The following is a 25,149-nucleotide window of genomic DNA, read 5'->3' on the forward strand; positions in this document are numbered from 1 at the left end:
GGGAACTAGGGCTCTGGGTGAACAAATCATTAAAAGCAGCATTGCAGGTCAGTAAAGCAATTACAAATGGTAACAAAGCACTGGCATTTATTTCTAGAATTTACAAGTTTAGCTATGCTATACTGAACTTGTATAGGATACTACAGCCACACTTGGAGTACACAGTGCACTTTTCTGGGCTCCTAACTATATAAAGGGCATAGAAGCATTGATAAAAGCGCAAAAAAAGATTGACAAGGATAGTACGAAAACTGAGAGATGACAGCTGTCAGAAAAGATTGAACAGACTGGAGCTTTTCTCTTTAGAAAAAGGAAGGTGTAGAGGTGACCTGATAGAGGCCTTTAAAACTATGGATATTGGACAGCCCTGGATGTGGAGAGGGCCTGATTTTCAGTGTAACAGAATGGATTTTGAGTGAGTTAAAATCTCATCCATCTAGTGGGAGAATCCGAAACTAGGGGCCATGAATACAAGATTGTCATTAATAAATCCCAATAGGGAATTCGTAAACCTCAGAGAATGGTGAGAATGTGAAGCTCATTGCTACTGGAAGCGATTGAGGCAAATAGCTTGGATGCTTTCAAAGGGAAACTAGGTGGCTACATGGGAGAAAAGGGGAATAGAAAAATATGCTGAAAGGCTAAGATGAGGTAGATAGAATGGGACGAGACACATCTGGAACATAAACACTAGCACAGACTAGTTGGGCTGAATGGCCTATATCTGTGTGTGCATTCTCTGATTAGATCATAGCTGATCAGTAATCTCAGTTTCAACATTTTCAATCAATCTATCTGTGACAGCGTTTTGGGGGAGAGAGTTCCAGATTTCTACTGCTGGTCGTCTGAAGAAGTGCTTTTTGATGTCACCGCTGAAAGTCTAGCTCTAATGTTAAGATTATCCCCTCTTATTTTGACTTCCCCAACAGAAGAAATAGGTTTTCTCTGTCTACCCTACCAAATCCTTTGATCATCTTAAACACCTCAATCAGATCACCCCTTCACTTCTGCATTGCAGGGAACACAAGCCTAGTCTCTGCAACCTGTCCTCATAATTTAACCCTTTTCGCTCTGGTGTTATACTGATGAATCTGTGCACCACCCTCTCCAAGGCCAACAATTAAATTGAGCAAAGAAGGGGTTTTTTGACCCATGCCTACCAGCAGTGACAGCATGTCATCCATACAGCCTTGGAAAATTGCACCCATACAGCTTATTATTAGTAGAATCTATCCTATGTTTGCATGGTGTTGCCATGCAGAATTGCACAAAGTGTGCTTTTAGCCTTTAATTCTATGACGAGGTTGAATTTTTGACTTAATAATTGTACCTTCGGGCCTCCTGTCACCAAACAATATTGAGTCTTAAAGGCAAAATAGGGTAGTGGGTAGTGTGACCCTTGCCATAACTGAATAGTGCTCACTGTGTATTGCTAAAAAGAGAGACATGTTGCCAAATCTTTTCATTTTGTATTCATCAGGACAAATGCAGGAATGCCAAATTTCAATCAATTACCACAATTTATGCTACAGGAGTAAAGGGTGCTGATTGGTTGGCAAGTCAACTCTGATTTGCCGAGGTGTTGCCATGGAGAAAGCAACAGGGAATTATAGGCTTCCTAAGCTCCCAAGTAACTCAAAAAAGGTGCAAAGCTTGAACATATTCGTCTTGTTTGCAGAGAATGGGTCGCTGCGCATGAGTGCATGTCATTTCTAGCAAGTGTACGTTACAAGCTCAACGGATTATCTTAAACTGGCCATTTGATTAATTTGCCAACTAATCAGCTCCCTTTTCTCCTGTGGTATAAATTGTTATGATTGTTTGAAATTTGGCATTCTTGCATTTGTCCTGATGAGTGCAAGACCATAAGCTTCAGCAACACGTCTCTCTTTTCAACAATATTCACGTTCTGTCCAACCACACTGTTACAACCCTGAACCGGGCCCCAGATTTTTGGTAAGGTCTGGCTAGGGACCAAGAACTTTTTGTTTATAGTAGGCAAAGTTTGAGATTCACAACACTTGCTAAGAGAATAAAGCCAGAAGATTTCATGGGTTTTGAACAAACAAAGATACATTTAACTATATAAGGTCATAAAGATAAAAACAATTTACAATATCTTATACTCTAAGATTCAGGATTAATATGAGGTACATGTGAATTAACAAGCAAACTGTAGTCGAACACACCACACTACACAATGACAGATGCGACCAAGACAGTTTTGATGGATTTCTCAACAACCCATCCAGTTGTCAGTTAACACTGTGAGTCAACTAATCTCATTGAAAATCTGTCTCTCTCATGAGGGATTCCAGTCTTCACCTTTGAAGATCTCACTTTGGAATTCTCTCCAAAGGTCGCCCCAACACAGATGGCCTCAACGACGGCTCACCTGGTAGGGTTTCAATCTCCGTAAACTTTATTATACAAGCACAACTTCAGCTCTTCAGCCGCTTCAAGCAGAACACTACTGCTCCAAGTGGGTACCTTCACCCCAATGGCCTGTAGCATGGAATCACCAACTTTCTGCTGCCAATTTCAATTGCCAGGACTTCCCCTGAGTCCCCTCCAATTGTTAGAACTTCTCCTGAGCCCTCTCCACCTAAGGTCTGCCAACTTTTTTCTACTTGGAGCCTCTTTCTCTAGTCCTCTTTCTTCTTAACTGGGACCTCTTCCTGTCCCTTCTCCCTTTGGGAACTGTCCCTGTCCCCACTCCCTGTCCCCCGCCTGGGACTCTTCTCTGAAATGGCGCTCCGCTCCTGGGTCACATGATCGGGCTTTCGCACTGTTCCATTTTGTGCAGGTGTACTGGGCCCATCCTTGGCTCAAAGAACCCCAAATGTGCATGCGCCACTCGCTCCTGACCGGTGCCCACGCTAAATGCCTGAGGCATGCTGGGAGTTGTAGTTCCCGGGCTCTGCTCTTGGCGAGGTAAGTTTGGATCTCATGACACAAACACTCACTGTCTGGGCTCACACGTGAAGAAAGGCCAGCAGCCTATGGGAAGAAATAGCTTTTCCTGCTGAAGCTGCCCACTACATTGCTAACCGTCCCAGTAAGAGACAGGGGAGTTCGATTGATAATGAAGGATGCAGTGTGGCAACGCAAATGTGAAAGTCAACTTTGAAACTGTGCTCAGCAGGTCTAACAGCATCTGTGGAGAGAAAGACAGGGTTAACGTTTCGAGTCCATATGACTCTTCTTCAGAACTTCTGAAGATGAGTCATTCGGACTCGAAACCGTTAACTCTCTCTCTCCTTCTCTCCACAGATGCTGTTAGACCTGCTGAGTTTTTCCAGCATTTTCTGTTTTTGTTTCAGATTTCCAGCTTTGAAACTGTGCTTTTTGCTGCCCATCAACGGTTTACGAACTGGCAGTGTCCTGTGGCTATTTATTCTGTCCTGTGTGATGTGGCTAGTTCAGGGGCTCAGATCTTTCCTGCTCAGCCGCGCTCTCAAAGACCAACTTTAAAGTTAGGCATGCATGCCTGCTCCAAATACACAGTGGTTGCTTTCTCTTTTCAAATGCCTGGTCCTTTCAAATACTGAAATGAAACATACTATATTTCAGGCACATGTGTAACATGCACTTTTCCCAAGGAGGCTGAGGTTAGGTGATGTAATCATATTATCACTAGATGGATAACAATAGGTTAATAATGGGGATAGGTGTGACTAATTATGCAAGTTGATGATGGTCCAGTTGACTATGTATTTGAAAAATATCTATAGGTAACATTAGGCAAAGCATTGAGAGCTGAGCTTGTCTGATATTGATCGAGAAGTGATAGGGGAAGAGACTGGATGGACACACTACACCTGTCAGAGCGACTGGGAGAGTACAATAATAGATTAGATCTGACAGCGAGATGGGGAAAGTGGGATAATACATTAAACCTGTCAGAGAAATAGAGTGAGCAGGATAATAAATCATATGTGGTGAGAGACTGCGAGAGTGGGATAATATATTAAAGCTTGTCAGAGATACGGGAAGCTTGGGGTAGTTACAGTTAGACCTGTCAGAGAGGCAGGATGAGTGCGATAATAGATTCGATCTGTCAGACAGATGGGGGAAGGACCTGAAATCCTCAGGAAAACAAATGGGGAAATATTTAAGACACTTGATATTTTTAACCAGTTCTATAAATACAGGACCCCTGCAGCTTCAGTCCCTGAATGATAAGTGAGCTATATGGTTAAATAGTCAAAAGGAAAAGTCCTTCTGGATTTGTGTATTCTGAGAAAGTTAGTCTATCAGGGTAAACATTCAGCAACCTTTAAAGATGCTTTTAGTGGCAGTCAGTGTGATGTGAAGCAAGGTCTCACCTCACAGATCTAATAGAATTCTTTTCAGGTGTCAATAACTCTGCAAATAAGGGTTATCCAGTGCAGATAATTTATTTAAATTTAATGGTTTGGCACTCTAGACATTTAAAGAATATATGCAAAGATGCACTGAGTTAATGGCAAATCTGCAAGAGCTGGGTTGGAAGAAAGCTGGACTACAGAACAAAAAGCAGCAAGAAGTAAATATAGAGAATTTATCACGTTAAGAACTCCTCCCCTCGTATTGCATAATCTCACTAAGCAAGGAAGTAGAGGCAAATGGACTTTTTTCTGGTATCATCAACAAGGGAGACAGAACAGTTCTAATTTCAGGGAGCCAGCATCAGCACTCCCAGGACAGATACAGTGCAGTCAGATACAGAGCAAAGCTCCCTCTACTCTGTGCAATGTGCAGCAGCCGCAACCTCAGAAGTGCACCTCCTACTGCGCCAGGGTTGAATTTCTTCAATTTTAACCACACCACCCATCTTAGGCCTGCCTAAACGATTGGACCAATTAGTGCCAAATTTGGGCTAGCTTTTTGCTCTTGACCTATGTCCTTTAGGAAGTGGATTGATAATACCAAAAGTCACAGAGGACCACCTTTCTGGCGAAGACTTTCACTTCAGTAGTCTAGGCTGCATTTAAAATTGAGATCCTCTCAGGTGAAAGGGTAAAGTCTGAAACATTGCTCTACCTGCTTCCCCACATTGAAGTTATAAAACAATGAGATGGCCTGAATGGAGCGTTACTGTACTAAAGGGATTTTAAAGCCATGCTTTTAATCTGGGGTGAGGGTGAGGCCCTCTTCTGGGCCTGCTGATCCTCATCATCAGGTTTCCATGGTGAACTGGCACCAGGCATACTGTCCCACGGCTGACAGTTAAAATGCAGTCGGGGCCTAAATGACATGATCAAACCCCAACTTTTCAATGTGAATAAGGCTCCTGGGCCTTGGACGAAGGCCTTCCATGCTGCCTGAAGCAAGCCTGTTAAAATGCTGTGGAGCCCATTGTAAGATTTGGGGCTCTGGAGTCACAGATTACACAAAATAGGTGGTTGAGAATTCATAAGTGATTTTAAGATAGTTTATTAAATTTAATAAGAAGCAACAGCTTAGATATGATGCATAATCTAGGTAGGCGGAAAAGAGATACGACTCATAGCAGGTGAGAACAGTTTACTGGTTCCGCATCGGAATAATGGATGGGGGAAGCAGGGCGTTGTTGACCTCCATGGCTGATGATGGCAGTTTCCTCAGAATGGTTTACTGGTCCCAGATCAGACAAACGAGTGGCTGAAAGTGGCAGCTTCTTATGTTTCCCTCAGCCCCCTGGAGTTAGCCAAAGTGTTAGGTCAAAGCTGGAATAAGTAACTTTGAAATGCTCTCCTCTGTCCAAAGTCTTCTTGAGTTAACCAAGGTGTTAGGCTGGAGCTAGCTGGAGTTAACCAAGGTGTTAGGCTCGAGAAACTCTTTTCTGCCTGAAGTACTGTTTTTCCCTATCTAGAGTCCGTCTATCTACCTTATTTCTGGGAGGCTTACGCCAATCATTTACCCACTTGTCCATTGGCAGGAGACAGATATGCAAGGTAATCCCTCCTATTTCTGTCAGAAGCCCATGAAGTCATCTTGTGCCTCATCATTTGCTAGAACATCCTGTTTAACCTTCAGGCACTTTACTTATTCCTCATAAGGTCAACTCCCACCACTGCATGCCCACCACCCCACCCCTCTTCCCCCCACCCCCGACCCCCTCCACACCGATCTCACCATCAGCATTAGTAATGTCTTCCTTCAGTCTGCCTGTGCTAAAGGCATGGCCTTGACAGGGTTACCAACCTTTGCTCTCTTGTGTTTGTCAGTCCAAGAAGTTGTTATGGAAGCTTTCTTTTTAAGAGAGAGAGAGGGTATTCTTATAATATTCAATACATTTCTTAGGATTTTATAAAGTTATACGGTGATTTCTTACACCATGTGCTCTGTTGAATGACACAATGCTGGTATTTATCATCCCATCTTCCCCATAATTCCTTATGCCCTGTACTTATTGGGGATAGAAATATCGAGGCTTAATTTTGTCCTTACCAGAGTCAACTTGACAATGCAGAGCAGAAAATGATGTGAAATGCTTTGCTCAAGATCTCTCTGCTTGTTTCCAAATGGACTAAAAGAGAGTAATTATGGTGGAATTTACTGTTAAAACTTACAGAGCTTTTTTCCAAAAATATTCTCTATTCATAAAACTTACAAAGTTCATCATATAACAGTTTAACTTTAATATTACATAAAGTGCAAAACGGATTAGTTTCTTTCAACACTATACTGAGGTGCACTGAGGTGCCTCACTACACTTCAAATTACAGGTTATATATGCAATATGCATTTCCTGTCAAACGTACAGCTCAAGGGGTTTTGCACAGTTTCCAGCCCCTCTGTGTACTATGGCTGGAGGGCTTTAGATAGTGGCCTTTCCCTAGTGAGCCTTTGCGGTGGCTGCCCCAAGCTTTAGTGCGTCTGTCAGCACATAGTCCTGGAACTTGGAATGTGCCAGTGTGCAAAACTCAGATTGTTGACAGCTCTTTGCACTGGAAGATCAGCAAGTTTTGGGCAGATCCAAGAGTGCCTTTGACTGAGCTCATGGTCCTCCAGTTGCAGTTGATGACTACCTCAGTGTGTGTCCCTGGGAACATCCAAGTTCTGCATTATGAAACGGCTCGGGATGGACCTTGACAAAAACAACTGCATCGCTTCCCAGACTTGCTTTGCAAAAGCATATTTCAGGAGATGGATGACGGTCTCTTCCCCACTGCAGTTTCCTCGAGGGCAACGTGTGGAGGCGGTGGGACCCTGGGAGTGCAGGTAGGAGAGGACCCTTCTCACCACCCGCCAAGCTCCCCAGGTCATTGTGGGCTGTAGCCATACATTCATTGCTGTGCCAGTCAACATTTGTTTTTCGTTTACGCACAATTTATTAAGATTTCCTTCTGACACTAATGTGGGTCAATTTTCCATATCAGCACTAAATTAATTTAAAATGCTTTAGGTTTACTTGCTGCCACCATGCTATGTGTTTTTGTTGCCTTTTGGATCCCTGATGTCGGTAATAATCGCACTTTAATCATGGAAAGATGAGAACTCTTTATCTTTAACCGGTCGCGCTGCCTTATACAAAAGAAGGGCTGGTTTGAACTTGTTCTGTTACACATCACATCAGTCTCTCGTGCAGACATGAAATGTCATCCCCTGGAACACTTACACCTAACAATTAGTTCTTTCTCTTTTGCTTGATTTTCCTCCCTCGCCGTTTGTTTAATTGAAACACTTTTGTATTTTATACAAAATGAAGTGAACTATATTGTGATGGAAAATGTGCAGCGTGCATACATGGTCTGCGCATACCCTGGAGCGGGGGAGAAGTACAGGGTCAGTAATTCCCTGGGCTAGACGTACAAATTATATGGTATCCCTGTGTTCTTTCCCATCCCATGCAGCATATAAATGTCCTGTAATACCGGGGCTCCTCAGTGTACAAGTGAACTATAAGCATCGGAAGACTGCAAGCGCGAATTCCCCCTCGACTGTGCTGTGTTAGCTGGCCTTACACAGCTGCCCCGAGCTGAGCGACCTGAAATTATACTGTGATTTTAGATTGATAGCCCCGAAATAGTCCTCTTATATTCTCAAGCATCAGGGAGGCTGACAATTTTGGAAGTTTATCCAAATACTCCAGGACACTTAACGAGTTGTAGGAAACTATGATGGAGCAAATGATGTGGATTTTACCAGAAGGCTTGCTGATCCATTCTCTCTCCTTACTTTAATATTTCCAGAACAGGTTGGATGTTGTTTCTTTCTCTTTTGCATGATTTTCCTCCCTCACAGTTTGTTTAATTGAAACACTTCTGTATTTTATACAAAATGAAGTGACCTATATTGTGATGGAAAATGTGCAGCATGGTCTGTGCATACTCTGGAGCGGGGGGGAAGTACAGGGTCAGTAATTCTCTGGGCTAGACGTACAAATTATATGGTATCCCTGTGTTCTTTACCATCCCATGCAGCATATAAATGTCCTGTAATACCCACTCCATACAGAACCCGCATGGCTGATTTTGTAATGGGTGTTACCAGCAGTGGGAAGGTCTGATGAAAATAATTAGTCTTACTGGTTCCTGGCCCCAGGAAATCTGGCAAATTTACTCTGGGTTTGCAGCTAGCTTTATGAGATATCTGTGTTCTCAGTCAGTAGCATCAATAGCCTATTAAATCCAATATAAAAATATGCTCTGGCCCCCCCACACAATATGCACACATAACCTTACATTGCAGAGAATCGAAACTGAATTCTGTTTCCTCTCAAACTGATACTAGGCAGTGGCAGGCTTAGTTTCAACATGCCCATAGTTGGGTATATTCTATTTGTATGTGCCCAGCAAGTTCCTTGCATGCCTTTGGGCTGGTTAGCAGTAAGAGTTCTGCAGAAATCCCAGTAGTACAGATTAGCTTCTTGATCGATTCATGGCTAGAGAGCATTGCCAATTTATCCGATTGATACTGCATTTATTGACTTTGCATTTATTCCATACGATACTCCAGGAAGAAACACATGAGCGGGGTTTTGGATGCCACATAATGGGGTCCAAGTGCCTGTCCCAGAGTGTAACATGCTAGCTCGCGATAGTGACCTCCTCTCATGTAGCTGCCATATTTGGACTTGGCCACTCTGTTGGGCAGAAGGCAATGAGTGGATCTCCCAATGGGATGGGGTGGTGGAGGGCGGGGAGAGAAAAATCAAATTAGTCTCAGAGCTCTGAAGAATGTAAATAGCTGAGGAAAGGGCTGCCTGACTGACCCTTTGGTGGACGAATTGTGTGTTCTGAGGGTGGGGTGGAATAGGAGAAAGCAATAACTTAACTGGAGCATTTAACAGAGTCATACATATCAGAAAACCTCAGGTTTGAGCCCAGGTCTGAGAGATTGCAATAGTTTTCTGATGAGGACTGTCGAGATTAGCCTACAGTAGGAGGAGTGACTTGCTGCTTTGCTGACAGCTAATGCGGGAACAAAAGTCAATAAGAAAGAGAATCAGAAGCTTTACAGTGAATCTGCCTTCCTTCTTTTGCCCCTCTATTGTATGTCTGTCCAAGATTTGAAAAGCTTCTTCATCACAGGAGGTGAAGAGTTAGAAGTTTGAGGGGGCACCACCTGTCACAGCAGCTCACTGTCTCTATTTGTGAGTTGTCCTGCCTTGCACATTGAATGCAGAAAATGAGAATTATTCTTTTGTTACCACTGACACGTCGTTAAACCCAGGGATCAGTCTGCAGCTCATAAAGGGTGTGATGACAGGTGCGATGCTAAGCAATTCCATTACATTGGAAGCTCTCTGTGGGGAGAATGCATTAATGTATGGGTCAAAAGAGCAAATCCAAGTAACGACCGGGCATTGATTGCAAGCAGTTAAAGTATATTAACTCAGTGTTCAACACCTCTCAGGTGGACATAATAGATCCCATGGCAAGTTCTTCAAAGAAGAGCGGGCAGAGTTAATTCTGGTGGCCTGGTCAATTTACCATTCAAGCTACTTAACTAAAAAAAAAACTAGATTTTCTGATCATTATCTTATTGGCATGTGTGGGATCTTGCTGACCCCAAATTGGGCACCATAGTTACTGCATTACAACAGTTAATACACTTCAAAAGTACTTCACTGTCTGTAAAGCTTTGGGGTGGGCTGGAGTCATGAAAGGTAATATATAAGTCTTTCTTCCTTTGAGGAAGAGGTTACTATAAATTGGAGATATGTTGAGCTCTGTGCACTCTTGAAAGCTGTGACTGGCTCTTCTTTCCTTACATGACATGGTGAGCTCATTAAATTTCTTCCTGCACTGCCCAGTCATGGTAAGGCGGAGTAAGTTGGCATTCATTGGCCTTGCCACCTCTTTCTGTGGACCGTCTTTCTTTGGGGTCATGCAGTGCTCCGTGCTCTTTGCTCATTACCTCAATCCCTGCAGCAGTGCCCCAGCTGTTACATGTATGAACCTGGGGGCTTTCTGCCAACCTGCCAGAAAACATCTTTGAACGTTGTTTCAGCACAGTTCACCCAGACAGCGGTAGAACCAATGTGGTCATTGGCCCAGATCTTCCAGTCTCCGGATGGATGTATCCCAGAAGATGTGCTACTGGACCCTTCGGAAGTCCCAACGCAAGGATTCTGTGGGAATTGCCCGCATCCAGAACCCTCCAAAAAAGCCTTCAACTCTCAGTTAGGGTCCAAGACTTCGGAGGGTTCTGACCCACTTACCTGACAGTTACTCAGGAAATGTTAGACAGGAAAAAACCATATCTAATTCCTGGGTAACTGTACAACTAACACTCCCCACCCTGACTCCCCACTGACCCCCACCCCCGACCACCCGCCAGACCCTCTGACTTCCCGCCAAAGCCCCAGTCCCTGATCCTTCGACCCCACCCCCAACCCTCTGACTCCCCCCAAATCTCCGACTCTCTGACCGGCCCAATCCTCCAAACCCCCATCCCTCTGACACCCCCCAACTCTCTGATTCCCCTATCCTCCAACTCCCCCCGACCCTCCGACTGCCCCAGACCCTGACTTGGCCTGGCCTAACCATCCTACCACCCTGTTACCCTACCCACCCTGCTACCCTACCCACCGTGCCACATGCCATGCTTACTGCCCTGCCATCTGCCATGCTACCACCCTATAACCTGACAACCCTACCACCCTGACACTCTACCCACCCTACCCACTTACCTCACTTGCACTCATTCACTAACACACTGAAAAGCTGTTTAAATGTCCCAAAGCTTTTCCTCTGTGTTATGAGGGAAGACTTACCAAAATATGGCAGCTAGTGCCACAAAAAGGGAACATGTTTTGGCTTTTCCCAACAATCCTGCCCTACGACGAAGGAATCCCAGAATAGGTACACTCCGTATTTCTGAAGAGGCTCAGTTCAGAGGTCCAGGCCAGAAATGCAGAGCTCCAGTGCCGTAAAAAAGGAGGAGCGGAGTGGCATTCCGATGGTGGTTGCCACCCTTTGGAAGACTCGTCCCTATATTTATTAACAGTGGTCAGCCATGGCTCAGTCAGTAGCACTCTCACTGCTGAGTCAGGGAGTCCCGCATTCGAGTCCCAGCTCAGGAGCACATAGTCTAGGCTGACCTGTCAGTGCACTGCTGAAGTAGAACTGCAATAATGAAGACGCTGCCTTTCAGATGAGACATTAAATCAAACCCCTCCAGCACCCTCAGGTGATGTAAAAAAATCCGGTGATACTCTTTGAAGGAGAGCAGTTGGGTTTTCCCTGGTCCTGGCCAAGATTTATTCCCCAACCAACATCAGCCAAAACAGATGACCTCAGCAGGTCTGGCAGCATCGGCGGAGAAGAAAAGAGTTGACGTTTCGAGTCCTCATGACCCTTCAGCAGAACAGGCTGCCAGACCTGCTGAGTTTTTCCGGGTGGTTCTGTTTTTGTTTTGGATTTCCAGCATCCGCAGTAGTTTTTTGTTTTTAAAACAGATTATCTGGTCATTATCACATAGATTTTCGTGGGAGTTTGCTGTGGGCAAATTGGCTGCTGTGTTTCCTACATTATAACAGTGACTGCGCTGCAAAAATAGCCCATTGGCCGTAAAGTGCTTTGGGACATTCTGAGGTTGTGAAAAGTGCTATTTAATTGCTAAGTACTATCTTTTTAAATGATTAATTGCTGTCACAGGAATTCGTGCAGAGGATGGAGCGACTTTGGGGACACCGATGCTGCTGATTGGTCTTTGAACTGTTCTGTTATCCAATGGGTAAGCTTCCAGTCGAAGTGCTTCTGGTGCCCAGAGCTTATCCAAAATGAGCTTGATGCTGAAAATTGTTGTGGGGTCAGGGGTTGTTAGGTCAACTGGCCATGAATCACCTCACAACCCACTTCTGGTCAAGGGTCACATCTATTTGGAAAACCCAGGCATTACAATGTAGGCTCACACGTGAAAGAGGAAGCAGCTAGGCAAATGCACCGGAGATTGGCTTGTGTCTGTGGAACTGTATCAAAGCGAGGAATTAATATCTTCAGCTCAGGAGGACAGAGAACTAGAAAGTGGTGAAAACTGACATAAAAATAAAGAAAGAAATCATAATAAGCAACCTCCAGAGAATTAGGAAGATAAATCTAAAGGTGAAAGCCATGATGCACAATCTATTTCCCATTCATTAGTGCCTAATGAATTGACTGTCCTATTGATTAACCAGCTATAAATTATCTAGTCCTCACACCCGCCAGTGTGAGGCCTTCAGACAAATCAAGCCGCCTGTCTTTTACAATCCTTCCTCAACGAGATAAGGGGAGCACTTCCCTAGATATTTCGTTACACTGTTGATGGACTCCTTTCAACCTTCACTTCATCATTCATCAGATGCTTAGATGTCAAATTGCATGGAAGCCACTTCCCTTGGGGTTGCTCTGTGATGTTTCTGTTTCCACATTCAGTCCAAGTGTTAATAGTGTTGTTATTCTTCATCCTCTTATCCAGTGCATCTTGAGCTTGTTCTTGACTCTAAGTTGCACTTGTATGCACATTTAATTTATTCAATGGTATCCCCATGGGAGCTAAACATAAATTTGCTAATACAGCATGAGTTTCCTTTGGTAACCTTACAGGTTATTTGCTCTTTTTCCTACTCCGTCGAACCTGTAGCCTGGCTCCTTTCAAGCCTTCTTCACACTCAATAATCTTTCTAATCCATCTCTCTCCCTCGTTCATATACATCTTTCTTTCTTTCTCTTTCACTAGCCCTATCCCACTCTTTCTTCATTTTCTCTCTTTTCTCTTTCTGTTCTTTTTTCTCTCTACTCTTTATTTCCCTTTGGTCTTTATACTTTATTTCTCTCTTGCGTTCCCCCTCCCCACCAACCCCCCCACTCACCCCTTCAATGATTTACACGCAAAGGATTATCAGAGCTTGGAATTTGTTATTGAGAGTGGCTATTGATGCTGAGGCAATCCGTGATTTATGAGGCAATTCGATAAACAGCAGAGGGTTTGAAAGAAAGGGTCAGAGTGGCTTACAGTGGTTATGGAGCCAGCACAGATATAATGGGCTGAATGGCCTTATTTGGTGCTGGAATTTCTATTATTTACAGAACATGCTTATTTTTTGGAATTGGAATTTTCGTTTTGGTAAATGAACAGAGGAAAATCATACTGATGATAAAACCTCCCATACTGATGGCAGCGATACAACTCATGCTGTGCTATGACATTTAAAGAAAGATCTATTGCTGACCTTTGTGGGAGCTGCCCTCAGGATATATTATTTCACTGTGATATGGATAATACAACTTCTGGGAGACAGTTTGCCGTACATCTTTTGCATTACGGGCAGATAAAGTTTGGTTTTCCTTTTGCATTTATTTTAAAATCCAGGATACTGTTTTGATTTCTATTTAGGTTTGGTTCTAGTACATTTTACATACAACTTACATGGTGCATGCGGAGCACCTATTGTTGCATTTTTTAAAAATTCATTCATGGGATTTGGACATCACTGGTTAGGCCAGCATTTATTGCCCATCCCTAATTGCCCTTGTTCAGAGGGCATTTTTAAGAGTCAACCACATTGCTGTGGGTCTGGAGTCACATTTAGGCCAGATTAGGTAAGGGTTGCAGATTTCCTTCCCTAAAGGACATCAGCGAACCACATGAGTTTTTCTGACAATCGGTAATGGTTTCATGGTCATCATCAGACCTTTATTTTCAGATTTTTATTGAATTCAGTTTTCACCATCTGCCATGGTGGGATTTGAATCCTGGTCCCCCAGAGCATTACCCTGGGTCTCTGGAATTCTAGTCCAGTGACAATACTGTTGGAGGACTCGATGGGATAGATGCTGAGAGGTCATTTTCCCTGGCTGGGGAGTCTTAGGGGTCACTCTGGATAAGGGGTCGGCCATTTAGGACTGAGATGGAGAGAAATTCCTTTAATCAGGAGGCTGTGAGCCTTTGGAATTCCGTACCTCAGAGGCTATGGATTCACAGTCATCAAGCGTACACCTGGAAGCTGATCGGAAGATTGCTGATGATGTTTTCATTGGGAAGTATGCAGAATAAGAGGAGAGATACAAGGATTGATCCTTGGGGAATTCTGAAGGTAATGATGCCATCGCTAGGGATACTCCAGCCATGATTAAATAGCTAAGAGTGGAACCCATTTGAGCTGGACAATGAAGAAGAGATGTTGGAGATGAATAGCGTGGTCAACTGTGTCAACGGCTCCAGAGAAATTGTTAAGTACAAGAACGAGCATTGCGCCATGGCCACTGTGTGTGCATAGCCTTTCACATACTAGGCCTCACTCTCCAATCACCTCTCCACCCCTTGAAGATTGTCCTGGAGTCCACAGGAATTAAAAAAATAACCTTCTGTAATCAACTCAGGATAAAAGTCATACTGGCATTAAAATAATTGTATTTTTATCATTTTCTTTGCATATTAAATTTTGGATCTAAAAATATGACTGCTTGGGAATAAAGGCTGTTCAGTTGGGCAGTATGGTTGGAAACCTCCAGAAATACATCCAACTGGAGTTTACAACCTTCTCAAGCTTCAACCGGCTCCCTGTCCCTCAAAGAAGATAAAGATTAACAATGAGTGACATGAACCCAGCGTTACACATTGTAACTTGGAGCTACAATAAAATGTTTCACTTTTTACTGTAATGTATGTGTAATGTACTAAATTAGAGACCATATATAATAAATTATATAATGTACATTATAAACTGTGCAAGATGCATTAAAGACATTTATGATAAATTATTCACGCTAACCTATATTTTCTAGTAAACTATTTTCTAAAGATGTAATATTTAATAAGTTTCTTTACAGACGAAGGTGAAGATTTTAAAGGGGCCACCAGATAGACAGAAATGCTTCACCTGCCCCACCCCCCTTTAAACAGTATAAACTTCAACACATTTTTACTTCTCTTTAGCTCTGAAGAAGGGTCATACGGACTCGAAATGTTAATTCTGTTTTTCTCTCTCCAGATGCTGTTAGACCTGCTGCGTTTTTCCAGCATTTTCTGGTTTTGTTGTAGACAGAAATGAGACCCAGTTAGTCTTTTTCTTTCTCCTCTTTTTTTTCCACCTCCTGCTGCGGTCCCTCCTCATCTTTTCATGTTCTTTCATCCTCCTGCTCCGAGTGTAATCAGGAAGGTTCACTGTTCAAAGGCAGCTTTACTTTCAGAGCAAATCAAACATTTCCCTGATATCGGTTAACCTGTACAATTGAACAGAAAGGAAGACGTGCATTTATATTGCGCTTTTCATGGCCATTGGACGTCTCAAAATGCTTTGTAGTCAGAGAAGTACTTTTGAAGTGTGGTCACTTTCGTAAAGTAGAAAACGCAGCTGCTAATTTGCACACAGCAAGGTCCCATAAACAGCAAGATGATAATGTGCAGATAATCTGTTTTTGGCTAGTTAGTGTATGTTGTTTGACTTGTGAAATGAAATTCTCTGTGCAACGTCCCTTCTCGTACTCTATAACCCCTCTGTATCCTTTGACACAGCTGACCACACCTCTCCTCCATCGCCCAGCTTAGCTCCCACATTGAAATAAAAACAGAAAGCTGGAAATATGCAGAATCGGCAGCATCTGTGGAGAGAGAAACAGAGTTAACGTTTTGAGTCCAATATGACTCTTCTTCAGAACTGAAGAAAGATGTGATGGGTTTTATGTGATCAAAATGGGGAAGAGGCTGGAAGAATAAAAGGGAAGGCCTTGGATAGGTTAGTGGGCAGGGGGGGAGATTAAATGATAAAGATGCCATGAAACAAAAGGCAAAGGGAATGGTAATGATTGTAGTAAAGAATCAAAGCATTTGTCTAGAGTGAGTGTGAATGACAGAATAATGAACAGCTGTGTCCAAAAGCAAAAATTTGAAAAATAAGATTCAAACTAGCACACGGCAATAAAACAGAATCAAAATAGGGAACAGAGCTCTTGGTCTGAAATTGTTGAACTCAGTGTCGAGTCCTGAAGGCTCATAGGAGGATGAGGTGATGTTTGAACTTGCGTTGAGTTTTACTGGAACAATGGAGCAGACCGAGGACAGAAATGTGAGCATAACATTCACATGGTTCCACTCTCAATTGTTTAACTGTAGCCAGGACATCTCTCGCAATGGATTTGCATAATTATGTTCAGAGTTCCCCAGAGATTATTCCTTGTTTCCTTCTCCTCCTTGTCTATATGTTTCCCCAGAGCAACTTCATCTGCAGTCTTGGAGTCAGTTTCTACTGTATGCTGATGACACCCAGATCGACTTCTCCACCATTTCCCTTGACCTCACTACTGGGTCTGTGCTGTTAGTCTGTTCATCTGCTGCTGAAACCCTCACCCATGCCTTTTTTTGCTTCTGAACTCGATTATCCCAATGCTTTCCTGGCCAGCCTCACATCTTCCAACCTCCATGAACTTGAGTTTAGCCAAAACTCTGCCAGCCACATTTTAATTCACATTATGTTCGCTCCCAGTCTGGCAAAGCGTCAATGTTAAAATCTTTGCTTTCAAATTTCCCCACATTGCCTTGCTTCTCCTCCAGCCTCAAAACCCTCTGAAATCTCTGCGCTCCCCCAATTCTGACTGCTTGTGCACTCCCGATTTTAATTGCTCCAGCACTGGTGGCCGTGCCTTCAGCTGCCAAGGCCGTAAGGTCTAGTATTCTGTCCCTAAACCTCTTCTCCTCTCCTCGTCTCTCTCCTGCTTTAAGGTGCTCCTTTAAACTTAACTCTCTGACCAAGCTTTTGGCCAGATGCCTTAATATCTCTCTACGTGGCTTGGCATCCAAGTTTGTTTGATAATGCTCCCATGCAGCAACCTGGGCTATTTCACTACATTAATGGTGCTAGATAAATCAAATTGTTGTTGTCATCCAACATCCAGTCTTGAATGAACCAATCATTGGTACATCGCCCATACGGGAACAGAATTTTTAATACCGTTGCATAGGAAATGCTGTCTTGGTGTGGAAGGGTGGATGGTTCTAGGGATTGGTGTTGAGAAATATCAGTAAGGGTCTCAACTTTACCAAGGGTTGTGTGTGTTTAGATGGTGTGCCAGGTTGATTCCCCTGCATATTGTGTACAGAAGACCCCTGGAGACGTGGTTTGGCATTCGGTCACTAGGTGGTGCACGAACACAGTTTGGGGAGGGTATCCGGTCATGTTCTGGGGTGCGATGCCTCTGGCAATGAATTTGCCTGTATGGGGCTGCAGCGCATTAATGCCCAACCGACTGCACAATGCTGCTCAGACAGCAGTGCCAAGTAATAAAGACAGAAAGAGAGTATATGCTTGGAATTTGATCTCCTTTGGATAGAGATGTAATAAAATGGACAGCTCTTAAAAAGAGTGTGCCAGAGATGGTCCAAATGGCCTCTCTCTGCACTGTACGATTCTCTGATATGACTAAGTGAATCTTCACAACTGAACATGCTGGAAATGTAATATATATTTAAATATCTGACTGGCATTGGAAAGCTTTTGACTGTGAAAGCTATTGGATTGTCCTGAAAACCTGAGGGGGCTCCTAATGTTCTTCAGGAAAGGGTGCCTGCCACTCCGACCCACCAAGTCAAACCTAAATGTGACTATCCCACGCTTGGCTCTAAAGTCAAGCCCCCACAATTGCACCAACAATTGCTTCGGGTCCAGTGCCAACTTTTCAGTAGAGAGTTAGACAATAAATGCAGCATTCCGCCTGCACCCTGAGTACAAACATAATCATTTCAAAAGGCTGTCAGCCTGACCCATGTGAAACAGCTGGAACCATCTGCTGAAGGCTTAATGGGACAATGTAACTAATGCTGCACCAAGTCGCTTTTCCTCCCCTGTATCCTTTGAAGGTGGCGGGATACGTTGATATAGTTGATAAAAAGATTACTGTGATCTTGACTTTATAAATAGAGGCACAGACTACAAAAGCAAGGAAGTCATGCTAAAGCTCTATAAATCACTGATTAGGCCTCAGCTGCAGGGCTCGGTTGGCTAGACGGCTAGTGTGCGGTTCAGAATAATGGAAACAGCGTGGGGTTCGATTCCCTGCTCTGGCTGGGGTAGCCTTGGGACCTGCCTCCTCGCCCTGTAGTGAAACCCCGGCATAAGCCACGGTTCAGCAACCCTTGAAGAAGAAGGGCCTCCCGCTCGGGAATTGGGTCCACCTCTGGGTGTCACGGTAAAGGAGGGTGTGAATACCATGGAGAGGCAGTTTACTGGAATGGGGATGAGGGATTTCAGTTATACAGAGAGACTGGAGAAGCTGGGATCATTCTCCTCGGAGAAGGCTAGGGGGCGATTCAATGGAAGTACTCAAAATTATGAGGGGTTTTGCTAGAGTAGATAGGGAGAAACTATTTCCACTGGCAGAGGGTCAGACAATGATTTAAGATAATTAGCAAAAAAATACCAGTAGGTGATGAGGAGAATTTTTAGTGTGTCGTTATGATCTGAATAACTTTGAAAAGGAAATTGAATAAGTCCTTGTAAAGGAAACTTTGTAGCAGGGATTGGGCCTACATTGGTTGCTCTTCCAGCTCTTCCGAAGAGCTGACACTGATATGATGGGCTGAATCGCCACCTTCTGTTCTCTGATATGGCTGAGTAAAATTCCACATGGAATATCAGAGCGTGGACGTGTGACCCCAACTCTGTTTTACCTTTTCAGAGCATCTGCCTGTCATGACACCAAATGGTTAATTTTTAAACATTCTGCACGAAATCATTCTGTAACCAAAAGCACATTTTGAGTTTTATTGCCTCTGGTGAGGCTGATTGGAACTCTGCTTGTAAACTATCCAGCTGGACTTAGCTGTGGGAAGAACTAGTGTACACCACGAGGAGAGATGATGGTGGCTCTTACATCTTCCCTCCCATGCACTTGTCAAGAACATGCATTGAGAATAATATAAACTAAACAGGTTGAAAGTCTTCCATATAGCAAGCGATACATTTTTAAAGATGCCCCAAATGCAAAATAAAAAAACCTGCCATGGTTTTCTGACACATTCCTGGCAAAATCATACGAACTATGAAAGGCATTTCAGCCTTAGCTAACTGCTCGTCACAAACCTCCACTCTCTGCTCATTCACCATGAACAACACTGCAGGAAATCCACTTATCCAACAGAGGGAAAAGAGGCAAAAATGATGCACATGTTGCAACTGTTAAATAACCACTGCAGCAATTCCGTCAGCATCTGAAAGTAGATACGATGTTAAGGTGCAGGGGTCTCCGTCAGAACACGCTTGGTGGAGTAGATAGCACAATTAGAGCTCAAACAAAGAGCAATTAATCTGTTCTGTTAAAGAGTCATACGGACTCGAAACGTTAGCTGTGTTCCTTTCCGCAGATGCTGCCAGACCTGCTGAGTTTTTCCAGGTATTTTTTATTTTTGTTTTAGCAATTAATCTGCACTGGGAGTGAAATTCCTTCTACCTTAGGTGAAAAGGTTGATGTCAGTGCAAAATGGAAAATTGTGCTTTCTGCACAAACTGACCTTATTGGCTAAAATTATACACCAAGTGAAAATTCTCCTCTCCCTCTACTCCCGTCCCTTGCCACAGTTCTTTATGCTTTTAATGGAGCAAACATAATGAAGCTGGTGTTCGTTGGCCAACTTTGGGACTGATTTTGGGTGGTCTTTATAAGTGGGTGGTCTCTGACTCAGAGGGTTCGAGTCTGATGCAGGCATTTAATATTGGGGCTGAGATGAAATAGTCATTAAATTGGTCTCCCCGTGCAGGTGGTGGGTGAGACTGGCTTGCCTGCTGCCTCACATATCAGCAATCAGAGCCCACCATGAAAAGGTCTTCGCAAAATAAATGCTACTGCATGGGCCTCTGTGGAACACCATAGTGCAATAAGCACATCGGACCACATAAATACGTGAGCTGTAATCTTCCTGTCTAGGGTTTCCCAGTTACAATGCCAATTGTATCTGTTTGAATGGGTTGCTGTCAGCATTACGAATGGAAAACCATTTCCATTGGACCCCATCAATTTTATAAACGCTGGATAAAATTGTTTGTAAAACCAATTTACTTTTATTTCCCAGTTTTCTCTACTCTCCTCAACTCTTGAAAGCCCTGACTGGTCCTGGCTTATGGTGCCAATGGTGTCGTCAACCCTTCAGTCCCTCACTCAACTAGGCATTGATAGACTATCCATTTGTGGGGAGCATCAGAGCCAAGTCTGATGCTGTTCTCACCTGATGGCACTTGAGCATCCTTCAGTAAGGGTCACTGGATGATGATCAGGAGGATGTAGCCACAGGCAGAGACCATATAGCCCCTCAAATCTGTTTTACCATTCAATGAGATTATAGCTGATCTGTAACCTAACTTCATTTACCGTCCTTAGCAATCCAAATGTCTTTGCTATTTATGCAGTGAGCAACAAGGAGCCAATCAAACAAGATTTTCCTGAGGTAACAAAAGAGAAAATTTATTAGCCACTAAACATGAGACAAAAAAAATAATAAAAATGCGATGTCACACACACAGGTATCAGAAATAAGGGAAGTTACAGTTCAATAAAAAAGTAAAAAGTGTACTGTTAAGTGTCCTTTGGCTGTTCTTGAGGCATAGATTGTTAAACATTCTGGCCGATTTAGATCAGTTGGTTCCTTGGATGCAGTCTGATGTAGAAGATGTTGTAATTCTTATGAGATCTTGGTAGATTTCTGGTACACTGACTTCTTGAACCAGTTAATTCACTTGTTTCAAGAGAGAGAGAGAGAGCTCTTCACCCTTTCTATTCTGCTGAAGTCTCTTGTAAAAATCTCTGTTCTGATGACCTGCCTCTGGCTTGGTAAACCAGTTCTTAAAGTCCTGCTGGCTGTAAATTCCAGAGGAATTTGATTACCATGTCAGCTGTAGTCATTGTTTTGTAGAGCAGGTAATCATATTTTCAATGTCTCATCTCAGAAACTTTTGATGAGTTTCAAGATAGTGAAAGCCAACAGGAGATGGGCATCCTTTACACTCCACAGTGGGGTTTGAGTGCCTGTTCCCACTTGGGTAGAGTGCAATTGAATTTCCTGGCTGGCTATCAGTTTCCCATTCTCCTAATAAGATTACAGTTTATTAAAATGCAGCAATTTTCATTTTAATATCTCTTCCTTAGACAGAGATGAGTTTTGATGACCTGTAAATTACTGGAAATGTCTCTCTCTTCACACTCCCTTGGGTGGGGGGTGTGGTGGGGGTGAGGTCGGGGTTTGTTTGCTTTTCTCACCTTCACCTTGGAAGGTGGCCTAACATCTTTAAGTAGTTTGTTCTGTCTCATTTCAAGTTGCAAAATTCCCAGTCAGTTGAAAGTTGAAAAATCACATCTTCAAAAATAAAGGTGTATAACTTTGTGATAGCGTGTGGAAGTCTTTCTTAACTTCATTCCTGAAAGGTCTGGCTCTAATTTTTAGCCTACGCCCCCTGGACTCAGGGTCCCCAACCAGCAGAAATAGTTTCATTCTTTCTATCCAATCATTCCTTTATTATATCGAAAATTTTGATCAAATAATCTTTTAGCCTTACAGGGAATACAAGCCTGCTTTGTGTAATCACTCCCTATAATTTGACCCTTGGAATCCAGGTATCACCCTGATTTCTCTCTGTCACCTTTGGTATGACCTCCATCGAGTCCGATAACTTTTAAAAAGAGATTTGAATTTCCAGTTACTAGCTGAAAGAATGACACAAGATTTCAAGTTTTGAAACTTCTAGTGCAACAAATGACTAAAAAAATCAATTTTGACTATTTTCTTTTTCTAGGAAATTTATACCTTAAACCATAGAAAGTGAAGTACCCCTTTTATGCTTATCACCCATTGTACTCTCCATGGAATTACAGTCTTTTTAACAAACAGTCCACAATTACTCCCAGCTTCCAGTGGATATCCGCATCATCGTGTAGTAACTTTGAGTGACCGTCCTTCAGTTTTTGGAGAGTTTCTTAAAACCACCACCAGCAGTAAAACCTGTTCTGATGATCTGTCTTCCCCCTGTCCATGCCAGGATAAATACCCCAGAATCCTTAGATGGCTGCAGGATGTGTCTCTTTGGCTTTGCGTCTAGCTGTGGCACCTCACAAAGCCAAGCAGCCTTTCTCCCCACTGAGCACACAGGACTGCTGTCTGTCTGAGATTGATTGATTTTTAGGGAAGCCTGTAACCTGATCACAAAAATGACTTCCCCAGCCCTCTTCCCCAGGGTGATGTGAAAAACATTAACCTTGTATCTAGGTTGAACGGCCAATTAGCTCCCTGAGAGCCCAACCCTTTTTCATCTTCAAGGTAAATGGGCAGTTTACAGCACAACTGTTTACAACCCAATACCTACAACACCTTTCTGGGATTTTGGGAGACTCAGAGTCTACTCACCTCAAATGCAGAGATTGCTGCCATTGTCTCCAAGCATAAATATACCTTGCACCTTCTTCTTAGTAAACAATTTAAAGCTTCCTTTGATCTCTAACAATCAAACCACCCAGGCTTACTGTCGGATAGACTTCAGAATACATTGCACGACCCCCTTCATTTACCCTAAATTTAAAGATGCTTAACACCACAATTGTAATACCTTTCGTAAATAGTAGAGTGGCATGTGCAATTTCCAAATCAAAAAGAATGGTTCCAAAATCATGAGAGCTTTGGGTGATAATAGATAAGGCATCTCCAATGTTCTCACCTACTTCCTTTAAAGCCCTGGGATGGAAACTATCTGGTCCTGGGGATTTGTTGTTCTTTAGTATCATGATTATTTTCATTACTGTTATTTGCTTATGTTTATTTTGTTGAGTCCCTGCCCCTGATAAAATATTAGCTTCCTTGGAATTCCCAGAATGCCAACCTCATCCTCTACTGTAAATATTGACACAAAGTAGTTATTCAAAATACCTCCTTTCTCTTATTTTCATTGATAATACCATTGTTATCAATTTTCAAGGGGCCGGCATTGCTTCTGACCACCAACTTTTTCCAAATATAATTATGAAAAACCTTTGCGTTGATTTTGATATCCTTTGCAAGTTTCTTTTCACACTCCATTTTTACTGTTTCTTGTCTTTTGCTGTTCTATTTTTCCCATTTACCAGAATCTATGCTATTGTTGGATTTTTCTACACTTTTTTCTTTTAATATTATGTTGTCTCTTGTCTCCTGAGTTTTCCACAGCTTTTTTTTTTGGCAAGTAGCGCTCTTGCCCCTTAAGGATATAAACTTGCTCCGTATTACATTCAATTTCGTTTTGAGCACCTCCTAATGGTCTTCTTCCATTTTATCCATTACTAGAGTAGGTGAGAATGGGGAGTTGAGGTTACAATCAGATCAGCCATGATCTCATTGAATGGCAGAGCAGGCTCGAGGGGCCGAGTGGCCTAATTCATATGTTCCTATGTATGTAACCACTATCTGAAGACAAGTGGGTCATATGTCCCTCAGTTTGCTGTGGAAAACCTCAGTCCCATTGCAGTTAGTGTGGGTATTTCAACAAGAGACATTTATCAGCATATAAATCCATTGTTATAGTGTGTTACACTTCAATGTGGCTCCCAAGAGGTGCAGACCCAAACTTGTAGGGAAGCTTTCATTTCAAAACTAACGTGTTTGGAGATAAAGGTAGTTGGGCATCTGAGATTTATGTATCACCCGCTTAAGTGCGCTCAGTCTGACATGTAACTGAATGCTGGTTGGACAGATTCCCAGTATTCAAGCCCCCATTGTTATTCTGGAATATGAGCTTGAACAGGGAAAAGAGGGAAGCTCAACAGGGAGGATATAAAGTACATGATATGATGGATTTTACGTGTATCCGCTGACTGGATGGCCTGCTCAAATCCAAACCAGCTGTGGAGCCTATCTTGAGCCAGCCAAGCTTAGCTCTTGAAGAGACTCTATTCTTTCTTTCACTCTCTGGTATCACGTGCAGGGACATATGACCCACTTGTCTTCAGATAGTGGTTACATACTTATGAACATATGAATTAGGCCACTCAGCCCCTCCTTACGTCTCCTCCCCTCATTCCCCAAACACATCAAAAACACTTCACACAGCCATCCTTTGCCTCTCTGTCTCCCAAGCACTCAACTGGGGTAATTTTGCAAAGCTTTGCCCCCAGCCTAGAGCTGATCAGTCCCAACAAGTGCTAGTCTGAAAATCAGGCTGATCGTTGTTGCTTCATTTTCGCTCCCAAACTCTCCAGCAACGAGGCTCCACACTGGGAGTGCAACATTTCCCTGTATATAAACTACAGTCCAGCTAATTCACATCAGTGACCTGCCCCTGTAGAAAACATGGTCATGCCATTTAATTCTTTCAGAGCAAGCGAAGATAAGGAAATGTCAAGGAAGAGGAAAGATTGTTTGGTCGTTTGGTCTATGGAGATTAACCCTCCAGAATTCCACCCCATCAAGTTTAGCATCCAACTACATTGGTAACTCCCCTAACGCCTTTGAGTCAAACATCTTACCTAATAGATCATTTCAAATGTTTCCTTTTTTTTTTGGAATAAAATTTTTTTTTCTCAGAATCTGTTTTGAATTTTCTTCAAGATGGGAACAAGCCAGTAGAGTCTCAGCATGCATCTCATCTGACTCGTGCCATATTTAACACTTGGGGAATATGCAGGGAATGAGGAGAGGAAAAAGGGCGGAAACTCATTTATCGGGCCTTTGCACCATTTCTATCCTCCTGGTATTTCTGTAGGTCCCGGGTCTGTGCCTAGATGAGATGCAGAGGCAGGACAGTTATGG

The sequence above is a fragment of the Cetorhinus maximus genome, chromosome 6 (assembly GCF_964194155.1).
Source record: "Cetorhinus maximus chromosome 6, sCetMax3.hap1.1, whole genome shotgun sequence".
NCBI lineage: Eukaryota > Metazoa > Chordata > Chondrichthyes > Lamniformes > Cetorhinidae > Cetorhinus > Cetorhinus maximus.